General features: G+C 39.8%; 1 long non-coding RNA gene across 1 annotated transcript; it reads right to left on the bottom strand.

The window, feature by feature from the left end:
* Positions 1 to 406: 406 nt before the first annotated feature.
* LOC140928874 (uncharacterized) lies at positions 407 to 8,336 on the bottom strand. Its single transcript, XR_012164674.1, has 3 exons — positions 8,240 to 8,336; positions 6,080 to 6,125; positions 407 to 642 (listed from the first exon to the last, which is right to left on the bottom strand). It is a non-coding gene; the product is annotated as an uncharacterized lncRNA (long non-coding RNA).
* Between the last annotated feature and the right edge of the window lie 1,102 nt (positions 8,337 to 9,438).

Raw genomic sequence — 9,438 nt, 5'->3', positions numbered from 1 at the left:
TTTTTCTCTAGAATAGCGCATTTTGTCATGCATCAACTACAAGGGTGGGTCCATAATCAAAAGAAGGAAAAAACTGTTTGTGGCCAAGTTTAGTGAAAATTTGAAAGTTTAGCGATTGCTAGCATTACTGAGAAAATAATGAAAGACGGAAATGGAAACAGCATCAATTTCCTTTGTAGGGAATCAAGAGACAGACGAGTTTTTGCTGCCGCCACATGTCAAAGCACAAGCAGGAACTATTCGCAAAGCAGACATTTTCCTCTCAACCCACGAGTTAGGAGCCAACAAGAAGCTGACGGTGTCCATCCACCAGACACGAACAGGTGTGAAAATGTCTTCCCGACAACTGTCTACGCATCAGTCAGGCTGGTTGTCTCTTCCTGTGACCAGGATCGTTAAACGGTGGATCGCCCGTAAAGATGCACCGTTGAGGTTCAAGCTTTTTGTCAAAAGAAGTGGTGGATTTGCAACCGCAAACACAGATGATGTGAAAATTCCCAAGGTTTGGCTGATTGTCTACAGCGAAGCCCAGCAGGGACAAGCCTTTCCTTATTTGGCTCTCAATCTGAAGACTAGCGGATCCTCTGTTAGTAGAATGAGACGCGACAATTCACCCTCAAAGATGGCCGCCAACGAGAATCCCTGCAGAAAGGAAGACATGGTCATAGAATCACTCGAATTCGGTAAGACAGCTAAGGTCATTTATCCCAGAACCTTTAACGCATACCAGTGTTCCGGAAACTGCTCCAGCAACACTGGAAAGGCACGATTTATCAACCACTCTATCCTAAGGGCGTTCGTGTCGCAGAAAAACGGAATCAAAGGCAAAGGTGGGTCGTGCTGCATTCCTTCCAAGCTGAAGCCGATAACCTTGATTCTAGTCACTGACGAAAAAGGCTACCTGATTAAAACTATTAGGGATATCGTTGTGGAGGAGTGCGCATGTTACTAAAGCTCTCCAATCTGCTGTTATTTGTGGTGTGCATGTAAAAGCATGCCTCGTCAAAGATTAGAGCGATATATCTAGATTACGTGAAGGGGACAGTGACTTTGCCATCATTAATTTTCTTTACATGAGCAGCCGTACACACTAGATACAGAGGTCTAGGGCTAGTTTCATAAACATAAAATATGACTGTAGTGCTGGGTTTTCCGCGAACAGGAACAACAATGGCGTTTTGTTTGCATAAAAGTGGTATATTGCACGGAAATAATATATTCAACGAAATAACCATTTTTTCTGTGTTCACCGATTTTGAGGATTCGTGAACACATCTTACATCATGATAAAGCCTATAATAAACGCATATTAAACCTTAGAGGGGGTATAGTAATTATTAAAGTTTTCATGTCTTGTGGTGAAGTTCATGTTGTACAAGGGTAAATCAAAATAAACACTAGCTATCACAAGCTCGTGAGGGATTTCCATTTTATTTGTCCACAAATAGCGGTTTGTTTTCCTCAATCCACCAGCTAGAACACTATACACCCATTTCGTTCTAGAGCCCTCGTGGATAGCTTCATTAGCGCTAAGGCAACTCAAGCCGTTTACTGAAACAACCCGATTAATTAAGTTAGACTTCTGCATAAGCTTGCGACATAAAGACGAGTTTTATTTATTCCTCTCTATTCGTTTGTTTTTTTTGTTGCTACCCCGGAGATATTAGCTTTACGCTGGGTACTTTATAAATCCAAAGATTGAATTAGGTGATGCGTGCGACAGCGCATAATGACAGCCTCAGAAAGATTATTCGTGACAGCATTCGAACTACACTTGATAGCTGGTTAAGTCTCACAGCCGACGCCGCTTGAAGTCAAAAGATTAGGATACTCCGTACAATTGATTCTTTTCAGACTGCCACTGGCAGTTTCTGTAACCACATTTAAATACGACAGCGAAGTTCACTTCTGGATAGAAACAAAATATCCATAATAGCAATCGAACCTGGTTGATAGCCTGGAAACGTAAACTCTGCGAGCAGAGGTTTCTCTCTTGCATGGCTTTTCTCGCGTTTACGAAGTCGTTCGCGTGAAGGAAACGTCCATTGAAGCTCGGTACTAATTACCAGTGAGGATAGCAATGTACATTGACATCTGGGCGCGGATGATCAGAGAGGAACAGTATTCTGGACATTTCCTTCGGCTTAAAAGACAGCATCAATTTTGAGTTTCATTTTTCTGATTTCTCATGATTTATGTTTAGTCTTCTTCAGTTTGCAGCACTTTCTTATTTCGAATACTGGGAGGTTTTTATCGGTTTCCCGATGTTTTCGTGAGACTCGCTATTCTTCTTGAGAATCGCGTCTGACTTAAAATTCTGCGATATGAGCACCTAATATCCTGCTAGTAAACAACAGTAGGCGGACAGAAGTCATCAACAAGATAGGCTGAGAATTTCGCTCATCATCTTGCAGAAGCTTATGGACCGCGATCAAAACCACAAATGGCATTTCTATTACAAGCTGTAAATTTTGCTGCAGCATTAATCACTGAACCCACCTTTCTTGGGACATTCATTTACTTAAAGCCCCGTCCATTTAGAAATAGCGGAGCACCCACCAATACTTTACAAGTGTTGACGCAATACTAAATGAATCGACTGGGTTGTTTGAGACTATATAATGCATTATTCGGCCTTTGTTCTAGTGTCTTGAATTTCAATCTTGAAAAGGAGATGAACAGAATTACCCAAAATTACCAACGAGATTGACTCATACCTGTGTCCATAATTTGGCAGTCACATAAGTATCGACCAAGATCATATATTTGCTTGATAAAGACCTCTAGCTCAAGAGAAAAGGTTTAGCAAATGACAATATGCCACAGCAGAATACTGTACTAAGCATCTTCCGTTGACAATTGTCTTTCAGCCCTCCTCTCTGTTAATCGAGAGGTAGGCTCGATCAGCTCTGGCTTTTAATGCTGTTCCAACTTGGTAATGGTGACTTATTTGTAAACAACATGTCAGTTAAAATTGTCCTTCATGCCAACTTTACCTCGTTTTCTGTTGCTTTATTGTTTAAGATTGGATATTGTTTTCTTGTTGCGAAGCAAGAATCTTCTTTACTCTGGCGAACGAATGATGAATTTCCATCTTTATCCGCTTGCTTCCCGAGAAACACTCCTATGACTTTGCCAATTTGTCTCTGTAGACTCACACCACTTGCAAAGCATCCCATGAACGTTGAATTAAAATAGTAAACGCTTAAGTGGGAAGCATCATGATTTATTAATGAAGATTTCACTGATGCTACAGTATTGGAAGGCGTTAAGATCTTCTGCCCTAGCAAACGCAAGTAAAACAATCCTGAAAGATTGCCTACTTGGCTCGTGTTGGATACATTCTCAGTCTAGTTTAATTCAGATAAGTTGACTCCCTCGATCTAAGCCATATCGCTGTGTGTGATTTGTCGGTTCTGATTAAGTCATTATGCACTGTTAGACTAAGAATTCTCTTTACATTCATACGCCTCATGGCCAGCTGTACGATAGAGCCATAGTTAATAAAAAACAAAGACCATAACACGTAGACATCTACTTCGAAAGAGAAGAAAACAGAAAACATTTTACCCGACTGCAATCAAACCGGATAACTTTAACTTGCTAGTTACGGGTTTCAAAAAAAAACCTTGTGGTTCCAGAAGCTGCCAACGAAGTTGAACAGTTTACTCACTGTAATAAGCCCAGCTTTGCGAGAGCACGTCTAGAAACTTGCTGCTACTAATTTCTAAGCAAATACGCGGACTTTACACATTTGGAGGTCATTGCTGATTTTTTGGCACTAATCATGTCCTATGTGTACGCCAAGTTTCTTCTGTAAATTGCTTAGGAGGGCCGAATTATCCAGAAAGTCATTTATCTGTTTGCACTGTTGCATTGACAAATAGTCCAACTCGAGTGAACTGATTATTTGAAGAAATGTCTGCTCATTACCTTAGTATGATCAAAGTTGCTTTAGAGTTTCGTGTAAGGACAGATTTCAAATCCGAGCATTTGCACGGTTATTGAACCTACGACAACGGGTACAATAACTGAATCAAGTGCTTCTCCAAGACCAAAAACCAAAACTGCTAAACCCAACCTGTTCTTTGATCATTTTCAAGCACTAAATGTAAACGCGTTTGATGCACAGTAAATACTAAGGTCACCAAGAACAAATTTCAAACAGATTTTCTTTCGAAAGATAGTTTTTCAAAACTTCAGAAACAAGAAAATCGTCCTGTCTGTAAATATTATTCTATCAAATTGCTACTCGCGTTGGGACGAAACTAGCCGCAAGCTTCGAACTATTTTAGTCCCACCACACATTCTTCTGTCAAAATCACCTCAAACCTCAACAGTAATAAACAACGACACATCACAGATCTTGCGCGCACTGAACTTTCCACAACAAGAACAAAATAAGCAATAGAAAGTCGTTCTTTGAAGGTGCTGCTATTGAATAGACCTCCTGTCCTGAGTATGATGAAATGCTTTTGAACTGTGCTCTTTCACTGTTCGCATAAAGTGCGTCCTTGAAAAGACAACAGCAGTATCAACAGACGAGGAAACAAAAGAACCTTCCAATGAATGACATAGAATGCGCTTGGGACGTGTAAAAACTTTAATTAGCCACTGAGTTATTTGGATAGTTATGTGTATCAACCGTCTTGAATGAAAACATTCGTTGAGATTTTATGGTCAAAACTCATGGCTTAACTATCCGATTGCAATAATTGCGGTTGTTTTCCGTCATCGAATATAAATCAATTTGTACCCACGCTTTGCAAGAGTACTTACAATACAAAAATTGGAATACAGTACATCATAAAAGTACGATCATAGAAAATTTCGAAAGCATGAATTAGCAACTGACTAATCACTTACATTTATTTTACAATCATTAGAAAGCTTAGGACATGGTTAGACTCTACACATTTGATGACTGTTTGTAGTTTAAAGAACTGAGTAAATTATCCATCAAAAACCTATGGGCATTCAGATTGTTTTGAAAGCATTTTGAGAGACGGGCTTTGAACCCGATCGCATTTCAACTGTCATTAAAACATTTTGGTCACAAACATTGGATATTTCTGCCACCTAATTTGCTTTACTTCAGTCGCCACGGTGGGAGCCGAAAATATATGGTCTATAATGATCTAAAGCATCTTTAGCCTGCAGTGCAGGCCTTTAATTGGAAGGAGGAGAGCACGAAAAAGAAGTCACTCATGATGTGGCGCACGCAGGAGTTCTTAGGCCTTTGTCACGCGTTCCTTCCCCACATGGCCTGGCAAGGGACGATGGAAACAGTCGCCCCCTCCAACTCCCCCACTTCGACATTTTGTGCTCTCCCCAATTTTCCTCTGCTTTGAAAATAAAAAATGGTGATTGAAGGGAATACTGAACGCTCACCCGAAAAATACAACTGCATTGGACTGAGGCTGATGCGCCCTCACCCTGTTGTTCACTGTTCGAGATTGCCCCCACGTTTAGTCGCTTAAAATCACTTTGAGTTTACATCCGGTGCAAGCTTTCTATTCCTGTTCCTACTAGAATTGCAGTACATGAAATTACGCAGAAATTTCGGACAGTCTTCAACCGCCAATTCTTGGACCATTAAAGGGCTTCCCAGGCTTCATTCAGATTCCTGGATTTTACCATGCGATAAGAGCCAAAGCAAGAGATATCTATTGTTTTCTCCATAACGCATTCTCATTCCAGAATTCGATCAGTCGATTCGGTTTAAATTATCATTGTATTTTTCAGTGTAAAGCATAAAAGATTTATTCCATCCGTTGTCCGAAAAGGTTCACTTGAATACAAGCCAGTTTTTTTAATGATTAACACACTACTCAAGGCCTATCCCACCGGGTTATGTATAGCTCATAAGGTTTTTTAAAAACTGTATGAACGAATAACTTGAGATAAACTAAGAAAAAACACTCTGCTTTAAGTACTTCTTTACTCAAAATTGGGACACGATCATGTCTTACCACTGAAGAAGATTTAGCTTCAGAGGGAAGACCGGTTACCAATTGGCTTTCTTAAGACGATTGCAGATAGTAAAGAAGGTGTAAGATTTGGTTTATATTTTACTCACCAACCACAATCCAGAATGGTCCAAATCTTTTGTTCTTCTAGTTATTCTGAAAGACAACACGGTTAATTAGTGTTTGTTCAAAGTAATGGCATTCAAAAGGTTTTTGCTACCTTCCAGACTGATTGAATAAGTTGGCTAACGGTATTTAGTTAGGTCAGAACGAACTTGGTTCTGTCTGAATTGTAAAGCTAGCTTATATCTGTGCATCTACAGTGCAAAAAGGAAGCCAAGAAAAAGACGAACATGCTGGAAATTTTGACTAACCCATCTACAAATGTTACCGTTGTGGGTTGATTCCAAGTTGTTTCTAAATAAATTATCTTCTTTTATAATGAAAGAGTTGAAGACCAGCAGTACGCAATCGAAACGTCGTGATCCATTACAACAAAGTGAACACTGTGAAACAAACGATAAACGAACAGTATTGTAAGGCATCGTTATACAAATGATTGCTAAGTGGTTGCCGCATCAGATTTCCTAATCATTTTTCAACAGCTTTTGTGGGTATAGCAAAATAAGGGCAACACAGTCAGCACCTAACCGTTTTTCATATTAGTGTTCATCTTACTAAGCATACAGTGCCATACCTGTACTAATGTTTTAAACTTATCCCTGGCTTAACACACAAAACCACTCGTCGAACTATGAAAAACAAAGGCGCCTTTTGTGTTATACCTATTCTTCATGACTCTTCCATTGTTATTGTGATAGCTTACCGGGTAGGAAAGGATGCCCACGGTTTCGCAGTCTTCGCAGTTATCCCCTTTAGAGTGGTAAAAACAGACCGACCCAAACTACAAATCCTGCCTCTGTGTAGTTTCATAAAATTTTCGTAAAGGACTGTTCCCTGGCTCTAAAGTAAAACCCGATCGGTGCCGGGTGTCGAACACTTGAAACTCGTTTTAGCATTATTCATTGGCAGTAACAAAAACAGGCCAATTGAAATAGGTGTGACGCAAGCAAGGATACGAATGACGTTGAACATATAAGATTTCCACTTTAGAAATTATTTATATACTGGAGTCAAGATAAAATATCTTACTTTTTGACGGTGCTTTACGATCTGCTGCAGTTAAGACTTAAATGTTCTGAAGCTGAGGCACGCCAAAAAACAGTTCAGTGAAATAGGAGCTGGTTAAGATAAATCAGCTGAATGATCACAGTTTAATAATTTGTTGAATTTGTTGGTTGGCTTTTCAGCTTGATAGCACTGAATCTTCAAGAAAGCAATACTGCCAACACTAACCGACCAAAAGTATGACTCCACCGTAAGAACTATGACAAAGACGCAATACTTAAACAACCGTAATTAGATGATCACTAACGACGAGCACTCTCGCTAAGTTCTTGATTCTAACCGGTAAACGAAACACCGCAAAGAGCAAAATCATTTGCTTCATGCGTACTTACACTGCTACTACTTCATATCCAAAACCGGCAGCCATAAGTCTTAGGATATCCGATCTAGGGCTCATAATAGTGTCGTTCCAACTAAAGAAATATTTGTACTGGCATTTTCACGCCATACAACTGAAAAAATAATGGATAGCACTACACAACTTCGCTTTACATTTTTGTTGAATTGATTTGCACGTGCTCTTGCACGCGTGCCCTCTTGGCCTTGTGGTAGAAACAAGAAACCTCATATCATCTTGCAGGCCGAGACTAGACTGTTATCCAATGTTTTTCTGATAGTTAGTACGTCCGTGTTGAAAAACTTGACCGAAAACAACAAACACGTTGAAATTAGAATTGAAGACCATCTATTTAACATAAATATTATTTGAAAGTCGATAACCAAGTCGGCAGGTAGATGTAGGAAAGTAAACATGGGTAAGTTTGACAGCTTACTTGCATGGAAAGGAAAAAGGCAGTGTGTCCGTTTAAATGGGAAAACTTGATTTCAAATTTCAATGCAAAGTGTTAGCTTTGGATGCAAACACTGATTTACTGAATTAATTCAGCTATACCACTTGCAAAACATTCACTGGCTATCGCTTCAAACAAAACTAAATTGTACGTTTTGCCGGACTATAAATCAGACTAACAAGACGAGCCGAATTATCTAATTCTAAATTTATTTACAACTGCTAAAACTCGCAACCCTTCAAAACAGGGGATAAAAGTCAGTCATTGACCGTAAGATAAAGAATAACTTACCCAATACCCAATGCCAATTGTTGGCAAAAGCTGATGAATTCCAGGTGATATTTTGTCCATTTACAAATGATATAGCGGAGTTCACAGCCTACGATAGGCACTAATGTACTGTAGATGTGATTTCAGGGTTAAAGGCAAGCTGATGCACTTTTGCCGCAGTCCGTGTTTGCCATTAAGGTTGACATGATTTTGTCGGAGGCTCATAAGACTGATTCTTGTAACCTTTTTAGAAACGTACAGGTTCGGATACGTTGCGCGGGTAAGGTACCAGCCTCGGATCTGCTCTACTAGAGGTGAAGACTGAAAGTATTGATGTGACTTCATCATACGTCATTTCGTTATGTAATGTAAGAAGCATTATGTGAAAACTGATCTTCGGGCCGTCATAAAATAGAAGACACAAAGCATACCTGCGGATGTCGGAAAGCTTAGATCCGAATTGTGTTGTGGCCCCGGGTTGTGGCGAAGAAACCTTTTCATGCTTTGTTCCCTTTTAAAATGTTTTTCTGTTAATTTTGTATGTTTGTTTATATGTAATCACCTAGTGAGGGTGAAGGATGATAGAATCTCACGGGACATTTTTTTTCGCCGATAACCTTTTGCCGGAATCTTTTCTCTTCTAAAGTGACAAAAAATTGTAGAAAATTGTCGGGGTTACTATGGCTACGACATGAAGCCAGACGTGGCGAGATGTCGGCTGGCCGATGGTAGTTACCCTTCTCTCCTGAACAAAAAGCACAACATGCAGAACAAGAGGCGTAAAATGTTTCTAGTCATATGTGCCAAATGTCTGTGGTGACATTTGGATGTATTGAGATAAAAGTTGACACGCCTGTGTTTGCTTGACGTTAAAGGCGGAATGGACGGTCAGGTTCAACCACGCATGTTTTCCCCTCTAATTTTCCGCTTAATCCTCTTAAGTCTAGTCAAATGCATGGGTAAAAGGAGTTTGACATCGTCCTTCCCTTTATCCTAAGATCTTTAGATACGTACAAACAACAGACAAGTGTCAAAAAAAAAAAAAAAGGAGCCAGGTGAAGTAAGTGTAAGAGTAAGCGCAAGTTTAAGAGTAATCGAATGCCATCTGAATTTCGCTGTGAAATAAAGATTTCATTCATTCAAACTAAGACTCCGTTCAAGCGACTACCAAGGATCACCACATAGAAACTTCAACTGGGGTGTCTGGGTAACTGACCACC

Source organism: Porites lutea, chromosome 2 (assembly GCF_958299795.1).
Source record: "Porites lutea chromosome 2, jaPorLute2.1, whole genome shotgun sequence".
NCBI lineage: Eukaryota > Metazoa > Cnidaria > Anthozoa > Scleractinia > Poritidae > Porites > Porites lutea.
The sequence above is the reverse complement of the archived record's forward strand: the minus strand, read 5'-3'. Positions and strand labels throughout refer to the sequence as shown.